The 10630-nt window shown below is 41.5% G+C and overlaps 1 long non-coding RNA gene across 1 annotated transcript; it reads right to left on the bottom strand.

The window, feature by feature from the left end:
• Positions 1-341: 341 nt before the first annotated feature.
• Positions 342-4070, bottom strand: LOC310636578. Its single transcript, XR_014491751.1, has 3 exons — positions 4050-4070; positions 2710-2784; positions 342-427 (listed from the first exon to the last, which is right to left on the bottom strand). It is a non-coding gene; the product is annotated as an uncharacterized lncRNA (long non-coding RNA).
• Positions 4071-10630: the final 6560 nt, after the last annotated feature.

Consider the following 10630-nt stretch of genomic DNA (forward strand, 5'->3'; position numbering starts at 1 on the left):
TAGCAATAGCACTCAGAATTATATACTGCTTCACAGTGCTTTACAGCCGTCTCTAAGCAGATTAAAATGTCAACCTATTGACCCCCCAACAATCTGGCTCCTCATTTTACCAACCTTGGAAGGATGGAAGACTGAGTCAATCTTGAGCTGGTGAGAACTGAACTGCCGAACTGCTGGCAGCCATCAGTCAGCCATCAGACGTAGTTTGCGATACTGCACTCTAACCACTGCACCACCACGGCTCAATAGCACTGCACAATATGGGCTATTGTGAATTTTAAGCCACAAACTATTCATTGTGGCTTAAAATTCACAATAGCCAATATTGTGTTGCGATAAATTAGGGATACCAGAATAAGTAACCACGAGGTGCCATCTGGAATGCTATACGATCTGCTGTAGCAACATACAGGGAAACTCCCTTGTTCTGCAACATGACAGAATGAAAACTTTGAAGTCACAGCTGGTGCAAAGGAGACAAATACAAGGGCCGACAAGCAAGCAGAAAGTACCGTAATAGCTGTAGGAAACTTAAAAACAAGACTCAACTAGACAATCCTATATATGGCTTCTGCAATGACAAGATTACTCTATGCTTATTATACCCTAATTGTTGTGATTCAGTGTCAGCCTGTGATACTGGCAACTGAGTCTGATGATTCTGAAGAGGAGGAGGAGGGGTTTGGAGAGCCTTTGGTGTCAGAGGGAGGCTCTGATGCACTGCAGGACTCTCAGCCTGGCCCCTCCCATCATGTTCCTCATCAGACTCAGCCGTGTGAGCACGAGGTATTGGACACAGCTGATTCACAGCTGGATCTATTCAGGGATGCTAGGAGCAGGAGGCAATCCAGCAGAGTAGAACAGAGAAAGGCAATGAGGCAACTCGGTGAGAGGAGGAGAAGGCAATGAGAAGCCACGCCTTGGGACTGCTGATAAAAGGGGAAGGTGTGGGAGGTGCTGGTTGCTGAAGGCAACCGTTTGAAGATCTTCTGCTAGAGTCCTGGTCTGTTATTCCTGTTTAACTCTTGTTTGAACTTTTGGTTTAACTCGTTTGAACTTTTGATTTCTTTGTAAATAAATTTGGTTGGGTTTTTCCAGCCTGTTGACTATAAAAAGGGGTTGTTCCTGACAGTCAAACAGGGCCGGTCGTAGGCTGGAACAGAACACTAATTTATTCTGTAATAAAGATTTTAAAAAAAACATCCCTGATCTTTGCAGCAAACACTGGCCATATAAATAAGAGTCCTAAATGAATGTATTATCTCCAGTGAAAGTTACTTACATGCATGCTATTCATTTCATGCAAATGGCAAATAGCCAGCCTGCTCTTCATTTCATCTAGCTTATTTTTAATATTCTTAAGACAGCTGTACTTATACTTTGTGCAAGAAGGAATAATACATTTTAAGGTGAAAAATCATCACCGGCTTAATTAGGCATGCACGATCCGTTAGGCACGATTTATTAGACATAATTCTTCATGATTTATTTTCCAGGAAGAAAACAGGCTGGTTTAATCTAAAGTCTACAGAACAGAAATCCATTCAGAAGGCATACAATCTAAAAGACTACAGACCATTTACATGTAATTCTAATCTACATCTAACATTATCCATAAGGAAAGCTCAGCCATGTACACACTGCCCCAAATAACACATCAAACCGCTTCTGGTATGGTTAGCTGGTCATTCAACTCCCTGGCTGATACCCAGCCAGCTTTGTGCTAGCTGGCCAGTTGACATATTTAATTTATATGCCGTGTTTCTCACTGTCAAGCGACATCCTACATTCACTTTTTTTTTCAAAAAGAAAAAGAAAAAGAAAAAGAAAGAAAACTGGCACATGGTTCTTAAGAGTGGAGCATAGCCAGGTTTTAGGGTTAAGGAAGGCTAACTCTTTCACCCATCGTTTTGATTTTTAAAATATTCCCACCCCACTCTGCAAATCCAAGCACAGCTGCAAATACCACCATTTGCTCTCTCTCTCTTTCTCTCTTTTTTTTCATCCATCCTACCATAATCCAGAATGCATATGGGATAGGATTCTCCCATCTTAGCTCAGGCTTAGCACAATTCCTGATCAAGAAATCTAATCACAGCATGCTCTCCACCTCCTCCACAATGTGAAACCTTGCCTGAGTTGTTTAGAGAGCCTTTTCTAATCAAGTTGAAATGAGCCGCCCTTCAGTTCCCATGATATTCAGCCAGCACGGCCAACTCATTGAGAGAGTACCAGGTTATGGCAGGCTGCTATTTCCTCTATGAATTAAGTTTATCTTCTCTCTATCTTCCCTTCCATTGATATTGACATCCCTAGCATCACTGCTGTTTCTCAGGTCGGCCACCAAGTAGCCCACTGACCTCTGAAGGGGCTGAAATACAGGTAGTCCTCAACCTACAACTACAAGTGGGCTCAAAATTTTCAATTGCTAAGCGAGACATTGGTTACGTAAATTTTGCCCCGTTTTACGACCTTTCTTGCCACAGTTGTTAAGCGAGCCACTGCAATTGTTCAGACAGTAACGCAGCTTGTTAAGTGAATCTGGCTTCCCCATTGACTTTGCTTGTCCGAATTTCACAAAAGGTGATCACATTATCCCAGGACACTGCAACCGTCATAAATATGAGAATTGCCAAGCCTCTGAATTTTGATCACGTGACCGTGGGGATGCTGCAATGGTTGTAAGTATGAAAAACAATCATAACTCACTTTTTTCAGTCCCATTGTAACTTTGGTCACTAAACAAACGGTTGTAAGTCAAGGACTACATGTAGATATCCTGTCCTGCGAAAGGAAGTAGAATGAGAACTAGATGGTTTTCATTTCTTTCTTCCAAATCAAATTCAAGGCTTTCAGGCAGGTAATTTATTCCCGGGACTTCCTATCCCATGGGTGTCAAACTCGCAACGTCATGTGACGTGTCGCGACGTATCGTGACTTTTTTTCCCATTGCTGGAATTGGGGTGGGCCTGGTTTCAGCATGATGCATCTGACCTGCGGGCCAGCAGTTTGACACCCCTGTCCTAGCCCATAGGGCAAATTGTACAACATTGTTAATTTCAGATCTAGGGTTTTAAAACAACTTCTTCACTGAAGGCAGTTTAGCTGGACAATTTTCTAGTTTAAATATCTACAGTAAAAATCTCACTCTGGCACTTTACTGATATTGGTCTGTGTACTGTAACAGATGGGGGCACGATGGATCAGTGGTTAAAAACGCTGAGCTTGTCAGCTAAAAAGCTGACAGCCCAGGTTCGAGACTCAAGCGCCATGCCACAGGGTGAACTCCCGTTACTTGCCCCAGCTCCTGCCCACCTAGCAGTTTGAAAGCATGCAAATGCAAGTAGATTAATAGGTACCACTTCAGGGGGAAGATAACAGCATTCCATGTGCCTTTAGCATACAGCCAAGCTGGCCACGTGACCACAGAAAATATCTTTGGACAACGCTGGCTCCCTCAGCCAAGACAGGGAGATAAGCACCACACCCTTGACTGGACAGAGAAACCTTTACTTTTTTACTGTAACAGATATCTATTCACTTTCAAATTATTCCTCAGAGAAATTGCTTATTAGGTAAAGATTCCCCCGCACATGCGTGCTAGTCGTTTCCAACTCTAGGGGCCGGTGCTCATCTCCGTTTCAAAGCCGAAGAGCCAGCACTTGTCCGAGGACGTCTCCATGGTCATGTGGCCGGCAAGACTAGACGCCAGAGGCGCACGGAACGCTGTTACCTTCCCACCGTAGTGGTCCCTATTTTTCTACTTGCATTTTTACATGCTTACAAACTGCTAGGTTGGCAGAAGCTGGGACGAATAACAGGCGCTCATTCTGTTACACGGCACTCGGGGTTCGACCCGCCAAACTGCCGACCATCTGATCGACAAGCTCAGCGTCCTAACCCAGTGAGCCACCGCGTCCCAATTGCTTATTACCCCAAAGCAATTGTATCAATGTGATTGATGTCTTGGCCAATCTCCCACAATAAAAAAAAATAGATTATAATTGGTAGACATGCCAGGGAACAAAGATATACAACAATATACTTACATAATCCTTTTCATCTTCTCTTTCAACAGAGAACTGCTACAGACATTTCTTCCATTATCCTGTTTAGGGAATACATCTGCTAATAGTTCAATCAACGTTTGCAACTTTCAGTACAGTAACACCTTGATAAGAAAGCATTAATATGTAATAATGTTTATGGAAAGGCTTAGCACAAGGGCTGTGCCCAAATATTGGAAGGCTAGACATCTGAAATCTTTCCTTCTCGCCCTGAAACCTTCTGGATTTTTGTGGTTTGGCCAGTCTCTTCCTTTGAGGCAATGTCTTAATAGTTGTCTCTTGTCCATTTGTCTTCCCTAGCATGCCTCACCCGGTGTATGAGAAAAACCTGCATTGCCTTTCTGCAAAGGAGAATATTCGGTGAGATACAGGAAGTCAGACAATGCAACAAAGAAAATAAATTGATACTTTGATACAAAATCCTGGCTAAACTTTTTAATTATTTTTACAGAAAACAGGGGGCTCTCTGATGTTTGCTTCCTGGAGTCATTTTTCAGAGATTGACTAGGGACATGCTAAACTGTGCACTTTTTCAGTCTTAATCAGCAACTAGTCTCTAAGTTTCTCTCTGAGTTCTATCACTTCTTTTTAATTACAGCAGAGTAATCTGACTTTGTGACCAAGAGCCAAGCTTTACTAGTGGAAATGGGTTGACTGTCCAGCTAGCTTTTAATGCCAGAATTACAGCCTGCACATTCACAATGCCTTGATTTCTGCCCAATTAGGGAAACACACCTAGACAACTATGGCTAATACAGAAATCTAAGCAGGGACACACCTAATATTTGGATGAGACGTCACAATGAAAAAAGCACCGTACGTTAGACTGAGGGGAGAAAAAAATCCTGGAAGAAAGTAATAGCAAACCATTTTGTGATCTATTTATTTAGACATACAATTATTATCATATTTATATTCTGCCACAAACCTAAAGGGCTTCATATTGTTAAATGAATGTATCCACCACCGTTAGGAATTGGACTCAACAGGAATGAGATTTGTTACTGATTTCTACATTTCGTACTTTCCTCCAAAGCACCATGATAAACAACCGAGCTCCCCAGATATTCCACAACCAGGTTATTTACCTCTTGAATCTTTCTCATGCATCTGTTTAACATGTTATAATCCTTTGGGAACAGCAGGCAAAATGCTAATCCAGATACAAATGTATTACGGTACTCTTTTAAAAGCTAATTTCAGTTGCAATAGAGGCTAGTCTGAAAATGACCAAGCAAAACTGATGTTTGAAACAGTTTCATCTTAAACTGACATTTGTTGATGTTGAGACTCTAGAAAGAGTGCAGAGAAGAACAACAAAGATGATTAGGGGACTGGAGGCTAAACCATATAAAGAACAGTCACTGGAAATGGATATGTCTAGTGCACAGGTCTGCAACCTGTGGCCATGTGCAGTCCCCCCCCCAAAAAAAAGTGGGACTAAAAAGTTCAACCAGCAATTGAAATATGCAGGGTAGGTGCATATCTCGCCTTGGCTCCACTCTTCAGTCAAACCCTGTTCTGTGCATGTGCGCATGTACACGAATGCGCACACATTTTTTGCAGCTCCCAGTTTTTCCTTTTGTGAGGGAACCAGTTTCGAGTGGCTCTTTCACTGTTTCAGGTTGCTGACCCCTGGTCTAGTTTAATGAAGAGAAGGACGAGGGGTGACATGGTAGCAGTGTTCCAATATCTCAGGGATTGACACAAAGAAGAGGGAGTCAACCTATTCACCCATGCACCTGAAGGCAGGACAAGAAGCAATGGATGGAAATTAATCAAGGAGAGAAGCAACCTAGAACTAAGGAGAAATTTCCTGACAGTTAGAACAATTAATCAGTGGAACAACTTGCCTTCAGAAGTTTTGAATGCTCCAACATTGCGAGTTTTTAAGAATAGATTGGACAACTATTTGTCTGCAATGGTACAAGGTTTCCTGGTTGGTCTAGAAAATCTCCAAGGTCCCTTCCAACTGTTATTTTGTTACTCGGACAGTCTTTCAAAACGATGAAGCTAAATTGCACAGCAACAAGTTTTTTCTTAAAATAAATGATGGTAAATGAACAAAGACTGTCTTCAGGCTGATTTTTATTGTGTTTTGGAAGGCTTCCTATTTTTGATTAAAAATTTTAGTTGGTTAAGTTCAGAAAAAAAATGAGAGTTATGGATCACTGAGTATCAGTGAAAGCAATTTTATTCTGATTATCGCAGCTTTGAAATTTGAAAATGGGTTCCATCTGATGATTGGAATAAATGAGAGGTGGAACTGCAATACAAAATAATCAGCAAGTGCAATGAGGAAACTACAGTCCAACAGCTTCCCATTCCCATGACAGGGTAACTTTAAAGGAAAGGCAGTTAAAAAGGTTTGATCAGTTGGCTTGGGGTTCAGTCTAACACACTCCTAGGATTTGGGGTACTTCTTCTGTGAGGGGCCCATTATTAGTGCTTCTCTCTACTAGAGAGAATTTATTTATTTAGCATATGGCTGGTCACACACAGAATTAAAAGCACTTCATATTTACAAGTTAGAACAGTTAAAACAATATTTTTTTAAAAAAGAAGCAATTATAAAACCTAAGAGGAAAGCAGAAATAACATTTCAGAGTTTAATGTCGAGTTTGGAGATCCAGTCAGTAGCTGCCGTTGTTACGCAGAGGAAGCCCTTAAAATCTCCTGGGTATCTTCTGTTAGTGCATTCCCTCACTATAGGTTGGATAGTCTGTCGGGGAGCCCCGCAATCACATTGTGCTGAAGGTGTCTTTCCCCATTTATACAGAGAATCGGCACACAACCCCATGAGTCGTTCTAATTCTATTGTATGTCACCCATATGTGTTGGGGTAGATTAAATCCTGGAGGTATACTATTAGGATTAATATGCTCAGAAATATCTTGGGAGGTATAGCTACTCCATGCTTCCATCCACTTTTGTATAGTGCTCTGATGTTCGGCCAGCAGCTTAAGCGCTGTGAGGAGTGGTGGATTTCTTGACTTTAATCGACATCTTAAGAGATCAGAGGTATAGGCATGAATGGGTAGAGAGGAGTTTAGCAGGATCTTACTATACTCCCGAATGAGAGCTTCTTGTCGTCGTAAGTGCGGGGGAAGCATGTGGCTAAGAACTGGTAGCCAGCGAATAGGTGTAGATTTTATGCACCCAGTAATCTCATCGTATGGTTGAGTTGAACATCAAGTCTTGTATGTGAGCTGTTTATCCATACAGGTGCGCAGTACTCCGCTACAGAGTAGCAAAGCCCAAGGGCTGCGCATCGAAGAGTTGGAGCTGAAGCTCCCCAAGTTGTTCCACATAGTTTTTGCAGAATGTTGTTTCTGCTGTTAACCTTGGCAGCCATATTCTGAATATGTTTTTTAAAAGACAGGGTCCTGTCTAAGGTGAACCCCAGATATTTTGGAGTTGCCTCATATGGGAGCAATTTGTTATTTAGGTATACATTGAGTTCTCTTTTTGCCAGTTTATTATTAAGGTGGAAACATGATGTGACTGTCCTACCTACGCTTGGGATTAACCTCCATTGGTGGAAGTATGTGCTCAGAGTTGTAAGGTAAGTACACCTTCTGTCACTTCGATGTCCTTGTGGCTATATGCTAATGCCAAGTCATCAGCGTAAGAGAACTTTGTTGATAGCGTGGGTGGTAAACATAGAGAGAAAAATCTATGTGCTGACATACCAGAGCTACAGTACACCAAGAACACCCTAAGGATCTTAGGGCCTAAGCCATGCATTTCTGAGGTGCTTGCCTTCCCACAAAGCAGGGTGCAAGATGACCAAAAGAGAGAGATGATAAGGGGCTTGGCCAATGACCAGTAGAATTCGCTGACAGCAACAGCGAATGTAACCTTGCCATCGCTAAGCAACACAATCGTGTGACATCATGCTTTATGACCATATCACTTACAGACAGAAATTCCAGTCCCAACTGTGATTCTAAGTCGAGGCTTTTCTGTGAATAAATTATGCCTCAGAAGTTCTGTCAAACCATTCTGAGTGTTCTGAGGTTCGGCAGAACTGAAATCCAGAACATTTTCAGTATTTGAAACAAACTCTTGTCTCTTTCTCTCTTCTTGTGTCCTCCATGGCCAATGTGTTGGTTTACCTGCATTTTATTATCTCCACATCTGTTGGGAGACAAACCCTGTAAACATTCTTTTTCCAAGATTTCCTGTCTTGCTGACAAGAGATGTAGAAGCGGATGTCAAACCCTGCTAAGTATGGACATTCTAAGTAGAAATGAAAGACCTGTATTATTGACTGGTCTTATTTACTTGCTAGTTTCTCCTAATAATTAGGATCAAATCAAGAATGTGAAGGGGATTCAAAAGGTATTTTTGATTTGATCCTAATCATTAGGGAAAACTAAGTAGGCAAATATAAGTAGTAGGAACTGGGAATGGGAATGAGCATCTAATGCCACAATTTTTGATGTTACGAAAAAATGAAGCTGAGTGTATACTGTATTTTGAACTTTAAAAAAGATGTACTCAAGAGCACTTATGGACCAGATTATACCACAAATAAGCTAATGGGAAAAAGAGCACAAAATGGGTAGGAATTTCTAAAAAACGAAATACTGAAAGCACAATCACAAACAATATCAATGAGGAAAAATGGATGCCCATAAAAACAGGACACTGTGGCTATCCTGAAAGATTTGTGAAAAACATAAAATCAAATGACACATCCAAGAAGTAGAAAAAAAGACACATCACCAAAAAAGGGCACATGTAGGAATTTGGGTTTGTAGAGGGAGCTAATGCCTGGAAAGCAAATGCTTAGAACAAATCCAACTTAACAAAAGACTTTGTCATGCACTGTATGTATTTAAAAAATAAAAAAGGATGAGAAGTGAAACTATGTCAGCTGTTCATTGAAAATAGCAAATGGGTATCGGATCACAAAGAAAAAGCATAACTCAATTGTTGCTTTGCAGTCTTTTCTGAGCAGTGTTCTGACAATTTAATTGATTATTAATAGTTCAAAGGGCAGAATTCCAACTTGACAGGAAGGCAGTCCAGATAACCAGGACCAGATGGATTGCATGCTAAATGTCCAGTTCTTCACAGCAGGAAGCAAGTATTATGCAACATTCCCTAAATTTACCCCAGGATCAGCAGTAAAATATTGCAATATGCGAGAACTTCCAGCCCTCCTTATTAAGTTTGTTAAAACAGAACCCTAATGATTTGAAACTCAAGCTTTTTGCAACCTGGCCTAAGCTACGATTTATGGGGTAACCTACTCACAAACTCTTATTTCTTTTGCCTCTAATACTCCTCTCGTTATTTTTCCAGTCTCTTTATAAGCTCCTATGCTAAGATACTGGGGGGAAAAAATCTAGGGTAGGCCAAATTTCTACCATTAATATTACTATCCAGAAATCCTGGAAAACCAGTGAAGTGACAGATGCACCCCTTGCTACCTTCCAAAAGAAAAAAAAGAGGTTTCAGTTGAGTTTGACCGCAAAAAGAAATCTGGCTCAGTTAATGATGAGTCAGAGCATCTTAAAGAAAATAAATAATAAACCTTTTATTGTCAAAAGTACAACATGTGTACATTGAGATTAGCTGAGCCTCCCCCCCCCATGCTCTCTCCCCCCAACACACAGTGACAACAAACCCTCCATCCTACCACACCATGTGAACCAACTACACCACACACCGGCCTCCCAAGTCAACTCTGCATAAGATTATGTCCCATTTAAAAGCCTAACAGCCCACGGATAAAAGCTATTTTTCAGCCTGTTGGTACGGCTGGCTATATTCCTATATCTCCTACCGGATGGTAGGAGAGTAAAGAGTGTGAGTCATCCCTGAGAATCTTCCTCACTCTTCCAAGGCAACGAGCCCTGGCGAGGTCATCCAGTGGTGTCAGGGGACAGCCCACAATGTCTTGTGCTGGGCTCACTACCCTCTACACCAGGGGTCTTCAAACTTGGCCCTTTTATGACTTGTGGACTATGTATATACAGATTTTGATATCTGTAGATAAATGTGAGGGAAATGCTTAGCTATCTTGAGAAAATTTGTTAAGCTTAATATTTGGCACAAAAAGATTTCCACATTTTTATTGTAGGAATTAAACACTTGAAATTTGTCTCTCATCCAAAGAGTAAGTTTGCTTTCTTTAATCTACACTGCAGAGTATATCAGCTGTTTTCTGCTTTTTATACTTGCAGAGTAATTGTTTTTCAACTGAAGACTTAAGTTAATCACAGAAAGAAACCCCCTTGTTGAGTAACAGAATTAAAGAATGGAGTTTAAACAGTCATATAAATGGCTTGTGTTAAAAAAAAAAAAAAACACTTCCTTTAAATTCGCAATCCCGTCCTAGTCGATCCAAGCTCGCGCCAGAAATCCTCGCGCGCGCTAAGGCGGGACCCAGCACGAGCCACCCCACCCCCCACCCCCCAGAGACTAGACGAGACGAGACGAGACGAATGAGCCAATCGACCCCCCGGCGCCCGTCGAGCAGAGAGAAAGAGCGAGCGCGAACACACACAAAAAAAGAGCGGGCGGAAGTGAGGTGGCGCGCGTGCGCGTTA

The sequence above is a fragment of the Vipera ursinii genome, assembly GCF_947247035.1.
Source record: "Vipera ursinii genome assembly, chromosome: 2".
Classification (NCBI taxonomy): domain Eukaryota; kingdom Metazoa; phylum Chordata; class Lepidosauria; order Squamata; family Viperidae; genus Vipera; species Vipera ursinii.